This window comes from Arvicanthis niloticus, chromosome 17 (genome assembly GCF_011762505.2).
Source record: "Arvicanthis niloticus isolate mArvNil1 chromosome 17, mArvNil1.pat.X, whole genome shotgun sequence".
NCBI classification, from domain to species: Eukaryota; Metazoa; Chordata; class Mammalia; order Rodentia; family Muridae; genus Arvicanthis; species Arvicanthis niloticus.
In genome coordinates this window covers 3,647,816-3,664,410 of record NC_047674.1, presented here as the reverse complement: position 1 = coordinate 3,664,410, position 16,595 = coordinate 3,647,816, and the positions used below count along the sequence as shown (strand labels likewise).

The window sequence follows — 16,595 nt, the reverse complement described above, 5'->3', positions numbered from 1 at the left end:
AAGGCTCGTTTTAACAAGCCATCAATCAGTGGCTGATACTTAGAGGTAGCATAACTGATCAGCAGCAGTGGGATTTCCGGCCGTTTTTAGTGATAACTACTAAAACACAGGAGCAGGTTTTCAAAGCCCTTGGTAGAAAAAAGCCTGACAAAAGCCTCTGACAGTTCCATAATGCTGTGATAGAAATACCAGTCATCGCGTCACACCTAATAATCCCACGCGTGCCTCGTTACACAGCTGTTTGTGTTACACCCTGTTGCCACAGAAGCTCCCAGCTTCTGCTCCTGATCCAGCAATTACTATGCACACCAAGCACAGTGGCCATCATCTACAGAGCCGAGGAGGCATGCAAGAGATGTGCAGGCTGCAAGGCCTCTGTGGAAACCCCTCGGCATTATTCAGGAGTGCTTATTTGCTTGCTCAAACTCATCACTAACAAAGAAGCCTGTCTCCCAAAGGTTTGTGCTGTGTAATTAGCAGCAACAAACACTGCCCCAAATCAGGGCAACCTGTGGGATTAGTTACAAAGGTTTTGTAAATTTCAGAAGATATCTACACAGATGTCAGGAAAACACACACAACACACAAACACCCAAACACCCAGCCCAGCATAATGGATTCAGCCACAGCCATTAAGTAGTTTTGGATTTGTGAGACTCAGACAACCAATACATTTTATGGGGGAAGTCATAAAAGTCAGACAGGAAAGAAATATATAGCATGAAAGTTGCAAACTTCTAGACAACATGTAAAAAATGTGGCAAAGTGGAAGGGGCAGAGGAAGAAACTCAGCGGCTGTTGCTCATCACTCTTGATAAATAAGACAGGGTCACCTGAGTTTACTTCTGGAACCAACAGAAGTCCCTTAGTGTCTAATTATTGTGTAGAAGGAGTGAGTTTCTGCGTGCCTCATGTTTATGGCTGTCATTAGATCAGTCAGACTTCGTTAGTCTGCTTTCAAAAATGAAACTTTTATTTTATTTATGGAAGTTTTTAGACTTCTCTAAGGCTGCTCCAAAATAAATAAATAAATAAATAAAAATAAATAAATTAAGTAACACTAACCTTTGTTTGCATCGGGGAAGTAGACTCTGACCTGGAGAGGTGCAAATACATGTCAGTCTTGCAAATTGATTAAAAAGTTCAAATTCAAGAAAGGAATTTTAATTTGAATTAAAAGAATAATTTACAAGCGATTGGGTCCAGGATGACATTACAGATTAATATTAAAGCCAGTGATCTCATCTTGACAAATCAGTCTAGTTTGCTTAGATTTGTTCATTGTTGATAAACAACACTGTTTAATTCTCATGGTGGTCATTGGGTTTTTTAAAGCAGGTAGGCAATTTTCAATACAGAAGTCAAAATATTGTCTTGGTTGCCAATAAAAATAATTAATAAAACACGTCTAGCCCACAAGTCCATATGCAAGCAAGTGAATGGATTATAATTGCCCTTCCTTCTACATCTGGTGCTAATTAAAATCTTATCCGAATAATAATTGAACAGTACCCAGGCTATCTTTAACTCTTCGTGTCGGGTTTCAATTGTTTGACACAAAAGCACTGACCTCAATAAATGAAAACACATTAAAAAAATCCAAATCATAGCTATTTTTATCCAGGCCAACAAGTGATTTACTGTTGCTATGGGTTTTGGGGTTATACAAGACAGCAAAGGTTTCTAGTGAGTTCTGACTGTCATCAAAACTGGGAAATCCCTGGGACTTTCATTCAGAGGCATCCCTCCATCAACTACAAATACAAACCCAAATATTCCTTCCCCACAAAACCCTAATTGAGATGAGTGAAAACGAAGACGTTTCCTAACTGATTTGTGTGGACGGATGTGCCAGGCCCGCTAAGCTTGCAGGCTCTCTATGTCTCTGCAGGCTCCCAGCAGAGTGATCGTTTGCCTCGCCTAATCCATAAAGAGGCTGACTCACAGGCCCCACTGCACAGCCTACAGACTTATTTTATCACACATTATTAAAGTAAGGGGAAAAATACCTATCTAAATATTTTGTAAACAAGGAAAAGGATATAGGATTTCCAGCATAAAATACTTGTACTTTCTAAAATACCTTTTACAGAACAAAACAAAAAATGGAAACCAAAACCAAAACAAACAAAAAACCCACAAAATCTCAAAGCATTAGCAATAGTGTTGTCTTATTTTGTGAATGTAAGAACTATACATGAGAAAAATGCTTGCTTCTATCAGTTTTTAAAGCCATTGGAAAACATAAAATAACATATATTGATATACATAACACATACACACATACACACACACAAAATGTTCTTCTGTTCTTAACATATCAAGTCTAGTTAAAAATGAAAAGCGAACATAACACTACTTTGATATAACCATTTGAAGAAACACACAGTAATGCTTGAAAGGTTTTTTTTTTCTTCCATAAAGCAGTGTTCCTAGAACTATTCATGATTTTTTATCTACTCAATGTTTACTGTTTCTATTTAAAATCAAATCCAGTGGCATTTTGTAAAATACTACATCTTGTCTCATCAATGGATTCATGACAAAGACAAGAAATAATATCAGCTATAACATATAAGAAAATAATAAAAAAATTTTCCATTTTGTGAAAAATGCAACACCCAAAGCTCTTGTAAAAATCCTCTCAGGCAGTATTGAAATCAAGAGTAACGGCACATGGTTGGGTTGGTCCTACAGGGAGTCTAGTGGGGAGGGGTATATGGTCCATATATCAGTTACATCAATGCCTGACTCCTTTGATAAGTGAATTAAGGGCAATTGCAACGTTAAAAGACAGCATCACAGACACCTCAGAAGAGGCCATGGGCAAGCAGAACCATTGAGAAGACAAGACAGGCTGAGACATATGACAGGGCCGACTGAAAGGCGCTGGATGCCACACCCCAGGAACCTCCTTGACTTTGTTACAGCAAGGAGTGAGCTGTTTTCTTTAGCAGACTCCCACTTTCATAATGCTCTGCTTAAGAGCATCAGGCTAAGAAGCCATGGTTTGAACCTTCTGAAACTGTGAGCCTACATAAATAATGCCTCCCTTAAAGTGCATTCAGTCACAGCTATGCAAGAGTAACTAATACAGATGATCTCATTATTACATCATTTTAAGCCTGAGAAAAATCAATGCCTTTCTCATAATAGATAAATAAGTTATAAAAAGAATGTGCTTTTATATTATATTATTATCATCATCATTAACTATTACTATTACTATTGCTTAAATCATGTAAATATACTTACAAAATGAAAGTTTATTCTTGGCTAGTCCTCTGCCCAAAAAATAATGACATTTAGGAGAAAGGGGGTGAGTCTCTTGTAGAGCTAGGCAATGAGACACTAATGGGGACACCCTCACTCTGGATCTTTGAAACCTACTTTCAGGAAAGCCCTAGAGCTTTTGGAAACAAATAAAGCCTGAAACTCCTGATGTGTGTGGCCTTGGTAGCTGCCAGAGGCTCTGAGCAGCAATCAGGATTTCCTTTGGGCCTTGTCATGACATCATTTGGGCAATGTAGCCTGTGGCGGCAGAAACAAAGCTGATATTTACACAAGGTATTAAAGCAGGGCCATCTCGTGCCAGACTAGAGATGACAAATGTCAGCCACAGTCTTAGGGCAGGCTGTGGTGCCCCTTTGTAACCTCTTCCCTTTTTGTCTAATATATGATATAGCCATATAGTTATGTACATATATGTGCACACACACACACACACACACACACGGCACTAACAGAAAACAAATTGAGGCAGAGTGTATTTCACGCACTACTGCCAGTGTTTCATATCTCATGAACCTTGGGAAAACAATTCGTAGAACTAATTAGTTTACAGTGTTTAAGCAGCTTGTTCTTTGTTTTTAATCTTCTTTATGTAATACTGTGAACAAAGCCATATTATCTTCTGATTTTTTTTATACAGTTTAACAAATATAATCTCCCTTTTCTTCCCAGAGATTACTTCATTTAGACATCAAACTACGTTGTTGTTGCCCCCCAACCCCCAGAGAGAAAGGATAGAAGTGAATTGACATCTATTCGCCCAAGTCTCCATGGCCTGCCGGATCCACCCAGCCCCTAATCCTCTTTCGTTGTCATGGAATCCACCTGGCTTAATTATATTTACAGTTTTTTTTTTTTTTCAGTTCTGCCACACAGCATGCAAGTCCCCCCCACCCCCCCACTGAACTGTCCACATCTCCTGAATGCTAGTTGTAAAGCACACCTGAGCTGCTGTCTTCTTCTCAGATTCTGTATAGCCCTGATAAATCTCCACTCGTGTCTAAGAGCACAATTTAAGAGAACCCATGGCAAAGTCCAAGTGAACGGAAATGGATATAGATTAGAGGGAAAGGCCAGGAAGAAAACAAAACATTTTACGTTTTCTCATCTATGACTCTTAAGACATAATTAATGATCCTGTATTTTACTTTCATATTCTGGATGGGCACTTAACTGCTAAACCATCGTAATGCTAAGATACATGGTTTGGACACAGCAAAACTTTCAAGGTTTACTGCACTTAATTATGCACATATGTATGGGTATGTGCACATGAGTACTGGTACCCATGGATGCAAGAGTCAGATCCCTCTGGAGGTAGAGTTACATTGAATCATTTGAATGTGCACTGGGCACTGACTCAAGGAGCTCTATAAGAGCAGTGTGTAATGTTAACTGCTTAGCCATCTCTTTATCCCACATATTAACATTTAGACAACTAAAATCCAAGACTCTTTAAAGCTAGTGTTGGAACGTGTTATCCATACACAAAACTACTCACAGTCACAAGAATTTGAGGCCATTATCCCCAAGAGAAACCTCTTTCCGGTGGCCAGAAACCCTGCCTTAAGACTTTCATTTATATGTTTGAATCCACACTATTAAAGACATTGTATAGTCTTGGTAAAATGCAGTACCCAATGCAACTTTTCATTTTGCTTGCTTGAAAACTGTTGGCAGTCCCATGGTAGCAATCTACCTTAAAATTCACTATGTCCTTAACAGATTCATAGTAACTCCTAATTAGTTAGAAACAGGTAACATAGCTTCGACAACTGAGTACCCTCAGTCTTTATCACAGTATGGAGCCCTCTCTTCATTCTCAAGGTTAATGGTTGCTGGTCTTCAGAGAGTTTTGTAGTAGCCTACAGTGAGGGAGGACTCATGGCTCTCCAAACCTCTGTTCCTCACAAATGGAATCAGCAGAAGAAGAAAGGTATCAAGTTCCAGCCATAAGGCAAAGGAAGGTCCTTACCGCACATCATGAGTGGATCCAATTCAGAACTCATGTGGAAATTTTACACAGATTCATGGCAACAACAGTTACTGAAATGAGGGACAAGGCTCTTGAGAGTTCTGAGTTTAAGACAAGCCAATAACAGCAATGGCATCTGCCCCTAAGAGCTTCGTCTAAGAGAGAGCACTGAGAGAGAGATCACTGGGCATTCACATCTCAACTCAGGCCAATTAATTAAATGAGATTCTGGGAAGAATGGAATGAGGTGGACCTGCTACCCAGGGTATTTAAGTAAGACGCCAGCGAGCCGAGCTGCTGCAAAAGTCTCGTGACTTCTCTTTGGCATCCACATTCTGAGAGGAGGTATGTTTGCAATCGGGTATGCTGAGAGCTCAAGAGAAGAGTGTACACCAATACATCTGAAAAATAAAAATGTCAAGGAGAATTGAGAAGTGGAAACAGTGGGTGAGAAAGACGAAAGAAAAGTGAGGAAACTTCAGGAGAAACAGGCTATGATAGAATTAAAAATAAACAACAAAAGTAAAGAAAGAAAGGGAAAAGAAGTAAACCTAAACTGAGAAAGTACAGAAAAATCTAAAAGGGAAGTTTAAATCTCCAATTCCGCTCTCTTCCCTGCTTTGATTCAAATCCCTTTTCTACACTGCAGTTCGGGCTGCACTGTGTGACCCAATTTTAGATCCACTTCCACTTACCGTAGTCCCAGGGTGGAAATAATGGGGGGTTGGAAGGAGTAAGAAAAGAAAAAGTTCCTTCTTAGCTATGAAGAATGCAAAATACGTTAAAATGCAAATTCAGTGTAAAAAAGAAAGCAAGACAGACTACACACACTTCTCAGCAGTGAATTCTCAGGCAGAGCTGGAAGCCAGCAAGTAACCCCCTGAGGTGCACCAGCATAATGTAAGTGTTTTAAGTTTGCTGGATGACAGACAAACAGCTAGCCCTGTTACTACTCAATGAATCTTTCCCCCTTTTTTTTCCAGGGCAGAAAATGTTTGTGGTAGAATTGGTACAGGGGAAGGAGTGAATTGATCTGTTAGCTTTTTGTATCGGGACAAGAATAATCTTTGCCCTACCTGCTTCCCATGGGTCATGTTTAAAAGGCACAGACACTCACTCAGTGTTTTATACTACAGAGGACTAATAGGAACCAGGGCTCACACCACTGACTCACTCATTTTAAAAGTCAGGCTTAGTAAGGAAGAAAATGTCAGAGATGGCAAATAAGATAAAGAGGAAGAAAAGGGAGGAAGAGGAGAAAGAAGAAGGAGGGGAGGAAGAAGAGGAAAAGAGAGGAAGAGGAGGAAGGGGAGGAAGAAGAAGAAAAAGACGGAAGAGGAGGAGAAGGAAGAAATGCTGATGCTGATGCTGATGATGCTGATGATGATGGGTTGTGGGTAAGCAAATCCTGTTTCATCATTTCATCATTTCTCAAACGGTTTAGCCCTTCCCCTGAACACAAAGCCATTCTTCAGGTTTCCCTTTTAAGCTGCAACTTTGTGTGTTTCTTTTTGGTAGGGAAGAACAAGTGATTAGTTTTATACTGGACCCCACCACCTGGACCTGAAATGAGAAAGGCCTATTTAGCTGCCCTTAAGCTTGTTTCATCTTCAAAATGTGACACAGCAATGTGACATTCAGAGTAAGCATGTATTTACTTCTACTTAGATCAGACAAGAAATAGGGATCTCAAAAGCAAAATGGCATATAATAAAATAAATTATTACATGATCCCTATTGGTCCATCTTAGCTCACATCAAATTGCAGTCATCTGATAGAGGTGAAATCACAAACAAGGGGTAAATCAGTCATGACTCCTGACTATTTATGTATAAAAGACTACCGAGGCCAGATTCCCACCAAACACACACAGATCAGTTGTGCCAAATTCAACCCAATATGTTTTCAATCCTGCTTATGCAAGACACCCCCTTTCCCTGCGTATTAGGACCTGTGAGGGACCTTCCGGATCTGTCAGAAATAAGACACACACACATGGAAGGACTAGATGATAGTTCTAAGAAAATGCACGGCTGAGCAGTGATGTGTTGTCTGAGTAATACAGAGTCTGCAACTACAACAGGAAAAAAGAAAAACTGTAGCAGGCTGTGAGGTGTAGTAGACTTCTAGAACTAAGCCATGGCCACCTTTCAGGCTTACAAGGTTTGCCTGCTTACTGAGTAGTTGTTGGTGGGATCGTAGAGAGAATGAAAGTACTTTGCTCCCTGGTCCAAAGTGAGGAGTGTTGTTTTACAAAGAAGATTGTGTTAATGTGAAAAACTATTGGAGAATATATTGAAATAGCTTTTAGCATCAACAGTTAAATGCAGGCTATTGCCTACCACTCTATCTTCAAGTCCTGGGAATCCTGGGGCTGTCGGTTACTATAGTGTAAACTATCGTAACTTAGCTAACATATGTGTATCAAGGCAGGGAGGGCCTTAGAGAAATGTATCTGAAGATGGCCTTATATTGAGGGTCTCAATATATTTAAAGTGCTGTTCCTTCCCCCTTTGCTGAGACTATCCCAACTTTCCTCTACCAGAAGCTGACATGACCTTACTGCATCATCTATGTTAGCATGAGACCCAGCTCAGTCACATTTCAAACTACAGGCAAACTTCCCTGACACCAAGGTAAAGAACACTCACTCCTGAGCATACAGCAAGTCCCAGTATGACTGCCTCTGGCCCTCTAGCCCTCATTCCTGCCACCAGTACCCTGACTGAGCCAGATTCTGCTCTTACCCACAAAGTGCTACCAGATACTTCCATCTACAATGCTCTCCCCTGGCTCTTCTCCCTGGTGAATGCCTAATCAACTTCTGGCAAGATTCACTTCCTCTGCGAGGCCTTCATCTCCTCTCTCCTCCCATGACACTCTGCGCTTTCTATCACAATACGCTGTTCCTCAAAAATGGATTCCTGTCTGTCTTCTCCCACTGGGTGGTGAGTTGCTCCAGGCAGGGTCTGACTTCCTTTTGTTTCCTCCAGAGTGGCAGGCAGTTAGAAGTTGCAGAAATAATGAATGAGGGGAGGGTGTGAAGGATGCATGGATGGATGTGTTTGTCATGGATTAGTCAGAGGGCAGGAATAGAGTAGATTGTGTATACAGTAGATTGTGATAAAGCAAAACTTTCAGTGGGTACAGTTGTGTCAGATTACGAAGGCTGAGATTTCTTCATTTGATCCAAAAGTTGACAGTGAATCACTGCACTGGAGCAGAGGAAATGATGTAAATTTTGTTCATCCTCATAGCGCCTTCTGCCCTGAACGACAGCCACTGTCATGCCAATCTTATTCCCTCTTTGACTGAAAAATCACTTGAAAACAGGAGCCATGTTTTAATAATATTTGTATCCCCTTTAGCAACAAGCAGAGTTTGTAGAACAGATGCTGACAAATGTTTGATGGACTTAATGTCATAAAATCTAGTCCCTCCATTCTGGCTAGAGAGAAAACTACGCAGACTGTTGCATTACGGGCAATGTATGGAGTGGACCTAAAGGAGGTGGTGCCTTTTAACTCAGAAACAGAAAATTCTAGAGTCAGATAGCCCGAGCAGAAGTGTTCTCAGTCTTATTCTCCATTATTGTCTTGAGGCTAGTGTCCTGGGGAACACAGATTCCTGGTTGAAGATCTATTTTCTCCCATGGAGTATGTGAATTTCTGCTGGGCCACAGACCAGCAATGAGCCACTCAAGAAACAAATGCAGCTCCAAGAAACAAATGTAGCTGATTACCTACAAATTTTATCCTTTTTTTGTTTTTTTGTTGTTGTTCATTAATGATTCATTTGCTGCCTCTTTTTATGTTTATAAATAATAATCTATTTTAATTAATTATCTGGTTTTACATTAACCTTTTTCACTTAATTGCCCACAAGTCAAATATGATAAAAAAAAAGACGAGAGAATAAGTTATTTGTCCCCTCTGATGCTTTTGGTACCCAGACACCTCTCTGGTTACTCTAGATCAGACAGAACGTTTTAGAGCCATGGATGTCAACACTGAATGCTATGGACACCTAACTTCTTTGAATTTTAAGTAAAAAACAAAGCTTTATTCAGTGGAAATACATGCATAAAAAACATTAAGAGTGAAAACTGATAATCCATTAAAGGAGAACATGAGGGATTGTAAACTATGTAGGTGAAATAGAATTCAAAATCTATATAACATATTATTAATTTAACCACCACCATTATTACTGACACTTTCAATATGCCATCTAATCTATAGCAAGCCTATCTATCAGATCAGATAAAATTTATATAAAACTTTTCTGTGTATTATTTGTATATAAATATTATATATTTTATATATTACACATATATTATGAATCATATGTTGTATGTAATATGTTATGTAATACATTTATACATAAATATTTAATTTATATAAAAATTATATAAAGCACATATTTAAATCTCTTTTACTGTTACCTGGAGGCGTACTATTGTAGCGTAAGCACAGAGTGTGTTATTGTGCTGGACTGACTCCTGAGCATCGTGTAGTTGATTTGACACCACCTGCCCACCTCACAGTCTGATGACACTGTTTAATCCTTTCCTCACAACATCACCACTTTTTTTTTTTTTTTTATCATTTCTTTGTAGAAGGAGGAGGAAGAGGAGAAAGAAATAAAACAAAACAGCCACATGTCCACTGCAAGGATTATGTAATACAGTTTTCTAGGCAGCTCTGGAAGATCCAGCTCTCTGCTTATCCTCCCCGACTTCATGCCTACAGTTCTCAATAGTAACTGTAGAATACACTGGAAATTCTTCATTGGGCTATACAACACATCTGGGAGGGCTTAGAAGAAATCTCTCTGAACATGGTCTTGTGCTGATGACTTTTGTGATGTATTTAAATGAGTCTCCATCTCACTTTGCCGGGAACATTCTGACCATTCACCTCCAGTGCCGCTGACCAGCTCTGATTCAGTAGGACAACCCTTAGCCAAGCAGCCTTGCGTATCCTATGGATCTAAGGTATACAATTCAAAGTGCTCTGCTTTCCCTTAGCCCTTGACATCCATTTGTAGATAATAAGTGTGCTCTATGCAACGTGTGTGCATGATGTCTATTCTGCTATGGTCAGAAAAGTTGGCAACCAGTGCGCAGCAAACATCCTCTGTCCCCCGACACAGTGTGTTTGAGTTAGACAATGCTCTGTCTCCATGAACTGTAGTACACTTATCATCTCAAAAGCAGTCAAACATTTCTTGAACCTCCATCCCGCAGCACTTAGATCTGCTCCTGCCAGAGCACAACTACAATGTTCACCTCATCTTCCGGGAAAGAAAGGTCACAACTGCCTCTGTTCCAAAGTCCATTAGACCTGGGAGTTCCCTTTAGAAGCAGCGCCAGAGGACTCACCAGTGACCTGTATCTGTCACAACATAGCTGAAGATGCTGACATAGTTTAAAACAGGACAAAATATCAGTGTGCGCAGTCCCCACAGAAGCATTTCTGCAGAGTCACATCCGGGTTGTTTGTTTATTGGTTTTTGTTGGGTACCATTTGGGGGAAAAGAAATTCAGTATTAAGTCTAGTTGCTTAAACCCCAATCCCAAGTCATCTTGACCATCCTGACATAACGCTACTCATCCCCCATCTAAAAAGAAGATGAGGTTTCATAAACTCTTTCATGTGACAATTTGGAAAAGCAGTTTCTGGCTCTATAGTCAGATACTTTATTCATTTGAGCCACATATTGATACAAAATGATTTATGAGTTAGAGCATGCATGTTCTCAGGATTCAACTATAAAATATTCAGGGACTTTTGGCTTTGTTGTCACCGGTGACAAGAGACACATTGCTGCTTTTCCGTGGTTTACCTAAATGGTTTGTAGGGTACTGTTAGAAAGTTAAGTCTGTTCCTTTGGGAAATGAAAAACCATGAAATGGTTTGTGCCTCGAGAAGCAGGACTCTTCTGAGTACCAGCATTTTCTGATGGAAATAGCTTCAGTTTCCACTGTGTTCCTTCTTTGTGACTAAGGGAAGATTGACATGCTTCTGGCTTTCTGTATCGTCACAAAGTCTGTAAGTGAAAGTCACGTTCTGTGAAGTGAAATGGGATAACTGGAAAATAGAGGTTTGAAAGAATGTCTAAAATTACATTTACTTATTTGTGTGTGTTTGTGTGTCTGCACACTTGTATGCACCTACATGCAGCACACCTGTAGAGGTCAGAGAAAAGTTTCAGAAATCAGTTCTCTCTGTTCACTATGTGGGTTCCAAGACCAAGTTCAGGTCATCAGCTTTGGAAGCAAGTGCCTACTGAGCCATCTCACTGACTGCATATGAAGATTTGTAGCCAAGTACCCCTCTCTCTCTCTCTCTCTCTCTCTCTCTATATATATATATATATATATATATATATATGCTCACTGTAAGAATTGTGTGTGTGTGTGTTAAAGAATACAAGGCAGGCAGGGAGGCAGATCCATATTCATGGCTAATTCTGTATGAACACTTTAAGGACTGTACCTAAAATGTTTCACTGCAGACTCACACACCCCCTTCTGTTGTGATCATTACTCATCCCCCAAAGATCTTTACCCCTACACAATTACAAAAGTTAGGGACTTTGAAGAAAAGCACATTATTTCCCCTAAGGTATTCTTGAGCAATAGTCAACACTTCAAATAAATACATATTACCTCATCTATCTGTTGGACCAACTTCCTGTCTTCAATGGGACTCAAGAACCTTTGGAATGTGTTTTATTGCATCTTTCAAGGAGAGACAGCAGTTTATGATACTCTCAGAACACCTCAATTTCACTCTCAAAGAAAATTACCCTAAAGGTCTATTCTTGTGATAGAACGAATCACAAGACACTTTTTTTTTTTTTTTTTTTTTTTTAAGAGAAAGAAGGTTTAAAAAAAAAAAAAAAAGTGTTGGATTTGAAGTCACCAACCTGGGAGAGAAGTAAATATCTCCTATTGTTACTTAATATCCCGCTGCAATAATTACTTTTATTTGTTCATTTTCTAGAGCCCACACAATAGTTTTGTCTTTATCTTTTACAACCAAATACTTTTCAGTAAACAAGAGATAAAAGAGCCACAGAACCTTTGTTCTCCCTCCCTCAGCCGAGCAACCCTGAAGGCCCATTTTATCTCTAGAGCTGTTATCTGAAGTGAATTACTGATAAGAAAAATTAAAGCCCCAGACTAAATCAGTGAGGTAATTGCAGAGTGTTGCGCATGCCCTGTCTCTATTTGTGGGCTGGACAAAGAGTCTTACCAAGCATTCTTACCAAGCAGCGTGTTTAGGCAAAGAAAGCTGCCTAATGGCTAAGAGGTCTAAATTACTTCTCAGAGAAGAAAAACTAAGTAAATAACAACACTTGGAAAACCAAAAGCATATTTGAAATTGCAAACTCAATCACAGGAGAATATTAACCTCCACTTTTAAGAAGCCTTCCCATGTAGACATCCTGGCTCCAGTGACCAATTTCACAAACTCTGGTAACGCACATTCCCCAAGAGCCATTCTAAGTGCTTTACATGTTCTGAAGCATTTGATATTCAAACAGCCCCCTCTGTGCTACCTGATTGTCTTAGTTAGGGTTTTACTGTTGTGAACAGACACCATGAACAAGGCAAGTCTTATTAATGACAACATTTAATTGGGGCTGGCTTACAGGTTCAGAGGTTCAGTCTATTATCCTCAAGGTTGGAACACGGCAGCATCCGGGGAGGCATGGTGCAGGAGGAGCTGAGAGTTCTACATCTTCATCTGAAGGCTGCTAACAAAATACTGACTTCCAGGCAGCTAGGATGAGGGTATTAAAGCCCACTCCTGCAGTGACACACCCACTTCAGCAAGGCCACACCTCCAAATAGTGCCATTCCCTGGGCCAAGCATATACAAACCACCACAATGATTTTGTATGTTTTTCCAAAGATGAATACAAGGTATACAGTGTGTACAGCAGCCTGCACTGCTACTGTTGGCTAGACAGTCTGACAAGAATCTACTTTCTATAACTGTTTCCCCTGAGCACATATCTTCTAATGTAACCAACCATCTCTTTGTTTACCCCCAATAACAGGCTTTCCCTATGTCACAGATTTAGGCAGCAATCAGTCATGAATTCCTATCCTATTAATATAAATCCTTTTTAGTAAAGTATTTTTCACACACGCCCCCCAAATATGGGCAATTCTGTGTGGTATTCGAAACTGCTCGGTTTCTCCTTGTGCCCAAAGAATTAAAAACACATTTCTGGTCACCTCTAATGGCAGGTACTTTTAATATCTGTCTGTAGCTACTGGAATCAAACGGCTTTAATAGGTCTAGTGTTGGCTGGACTGTCGGGCCGAGTTAACCCAGAGCGAATACCAGGAGCATACGGCAGGGAGCGGGTGGTGTGTGTCAAGAAGAGAGGAGAGCCTCAGCCATGCCTTCTCAAAGCACTGATCAGTACCTGCTCTCAGTCTCTCCCTCTACACTCAACTCTACTCCCTGCCCTGCCCTCAAAGACCAAAAAGAAAACCCTCTGCCCAGCTGATTTCTGTCATGGATGAGACTAGAGGCTTTGGTTCACACCAAGTGTCTGAGAGCCCATGTCTTAGTTTCTCTGTCTTAGGCCTCCTTGGATTTCAATCTGTCCTCCTGGAAGAAAACAAATGTCCTGGCAAACTGTCTGAATGCCAGGGAGACACTACTTCTTTCTTCCCTACTGGAAAAAAAAAACAAAACAAACCAAACAAACAAACAAACAAAAAACAGATCTGTAACCAAAGAAATAAAGAAATAAACATGTCTTTTCTGGGAAAAGGATGTTGACTCTTGCTCGAGGTAACAGTTGACCCTGTTGTCCTGGGTTTGCTAAGCATCTGTGTGGACCTAAGGAATAACTCCAACTTCCACAAGTATCTGACAACAGCTAGAGAGGAGCGTGCTGAAGGAGCAACCCAGCCAGCAGACTCACCACAAAGTGCCAGCTGGGTAGAACTTCCAGTTCTCCTCAAGCAAGACCACAATTCCTCTTGCTGAAATAGAGTAGTTATTGGTCAGCGCAAAGCAGACGCTGCAAGGGGTTGGCTTTTAGGAGCAGGTCATTTTCCCACTCAACTGGGAAAACAGTCCTATGAGAGCTAGCTCCCTTGGCAGTGCTCACTGCCCTCCTACTGATCACCTCTTTCACTCACCCAAAGTACTATAGATCCATGGATTCAGAACCAGCTTCCAAAGCTGAATCAGTTTATTAGCACAACCTGAGCTGAGAGCCTGAGATCTTGACCTTGGTTAGTACTGCTTAGGTGACAGAGACATATATATGTATATATATATATATATATATATATATATATATATATATATATATCTTATGATGTCATAAGCAAAGCACTGGCCTGAACAGGGGACCTACCTGTAGTAGTAACATCCTTTTATGGCAGAACAGTTGGCATTCACAAAGGCACATCTAATTCACTTGCAGAGAGTCAGGGGTAGAGTCTCTGGTGGGGGTTGGGGGAGGGGGATTCATGTTAGGATGCCTGTATAAAATTCCTCCTTTTGCTAACCATGTCTAGAACGTAACAAGACCCTCACATATTATTAGAGAAAATAACAGTCTTAAAAATGATACTTTGCCTAGACATAAAGGATTTAAAAGGTTCCTTGAACCGTAGAAGCTTTGAAATGCAGTGAAATCTGAATAAATGGAAACTTATGCAGGGAGCAAATGCACAAAAATTGTGTGCAATTGGTGTCTCATGGACCGCTCAAGGAAGCATCGGAAGATGGTGGGAACCTCTGCCATTCACACCAGCTGAATGGGCCTCAGCAGGACCCATTATTTAAGGTTGGAGACACAGTACAATATGAAAATGCCTTTAATGACACTAAATTATAGGGTTTTCCCCCCTCCTTCATGATGTCTCCCTTCTCAATTTGTCATAATGCTTTTTATTTGCTTATTAGTATTGTTCCGCAGAAACTCTAAAGCATTTCATTATTACATGACTTTGAACATTCACAGTTATATGGTTCAAAAATAATTAAATGCAAAGACGAGGGCATTTGACTTGTATGTGAAATTATCAAAATGACATTTCCTAGTTTGCATGTGGGTATTTATTTCATTGTTACTGGGGTAGGGAAAAAAAAAAACACTGAATAAAACTAACTCAATGGAAATTAATTCACCTTACAAATTATATGAGCCACACATATCCTACCAGTCAATACTCTGCAGAAACAGCTAGTGTCCATCACAAGCTAATTTCATGTGTGCTGAGAGCCTCACATCTTGGTATCTCACAATCCTTATTCAGCCTACACTTATGGGCAGCTCAAAGATGATGTGTAAGTGGTGTCACAATAGGTGACCATGCACTGGATAGATCACCACTGCCTCTGTGATGCCTCACCTATGAAACTCCAGACAGTGACACCACACACATACAAAACTGTCTAAATCCTGCAGCCCTGCATAAGCAGCATGGCCATAAAGCCAGCTCTGTACTTCAGAGCTCTCACTGTTACTTCAGAAGGGCCTACTCCCGAAGAGCAAGGGCAAGGTCTTTCCATGATGCAGGTTTGAAAGCAGTGAAATGGGTTGCCGTAAATCTGCAGTAGGCAGACTACATGTAATTACCCTACAAATTACCTGTTCGTAGAGTTTCCAAGGTTATGCGGTCTATAATTATATGATGTCCTCACATAATACTAGGGTGGCCTAGCTGGTAACCCAGGATACAATCCAGAAACACGGCAGCGAAAGGAACTAAGTACCTCCTTTCCATAGGGAGCATAGACAGACACCTGCTTTGCTGTCTGCTTTGTTTTTAATGTCGAAACGAAACACAGAGCACAAAGACTCATCATTCTAATTTAAAGCGCATGCGTGCGCGCACACACACACACACTCCCTTCAGAAGCAAACAGTTACCTTTCCTACTGGCAGGAATAAACTTTTATCCCTTTTGGATTCTAATAACACTAGGTCACATTCAACTAGTCTGAAGGAACCTGCTTCACCAGCCAACAGCTGGAACCCAGCAACTGTTGTTAATCTACGTTAATTGCTTATTATTCTAAATCAGTTCTTGTTTGTGCTTTTGCTACTCAAAGTAATTCCCCCCCCCCCCACACACACACACTACCAAGAAGGGTTCTGCAAGCTGTGGCTGAACAATTCTTGTGCCTTAACCCTAGAGCTGTTACTGTTTTGTTACAAAAACAAAAACACTGGCTTGAAAAAAGAGAGACCAAGTTAGTGAGGAGGCTCAAGGATTAGAACCCAGGTGCGCAGGGATGCGGGCATTAGCCGCTGTCTAAGTAAGAACAAGACTTCCTC

The 16,595-nt window shown here is 40.4% G+C and overlaps 1 protein-coding gene and 1 long non-coding RNA gene across 4 annotated transcripts in view; one reads left to right on the top strand and one right to left on the bottom strand.

Annotated features, from left to right (window-relative positions):
- Positions 1-16,595, bottom strand: part of Efna5 (ephrin A5) — a 275,756-nt gene that overhangs the window by 95,466 nt on the left and 163,695 nt on the right. The window lies entirely within an intron of this gene.
- On the top strand, positions 5,968-10,124 carry LOC143434808 (uncharacterized). The gene is made up of 2 exons (XR_013104570.1): positions 5,968-6,663; positions 9,886-10,124. It is a non-coding gene; the product is annotated as an uncharacterized LOC143434808 (long non-coding RNA).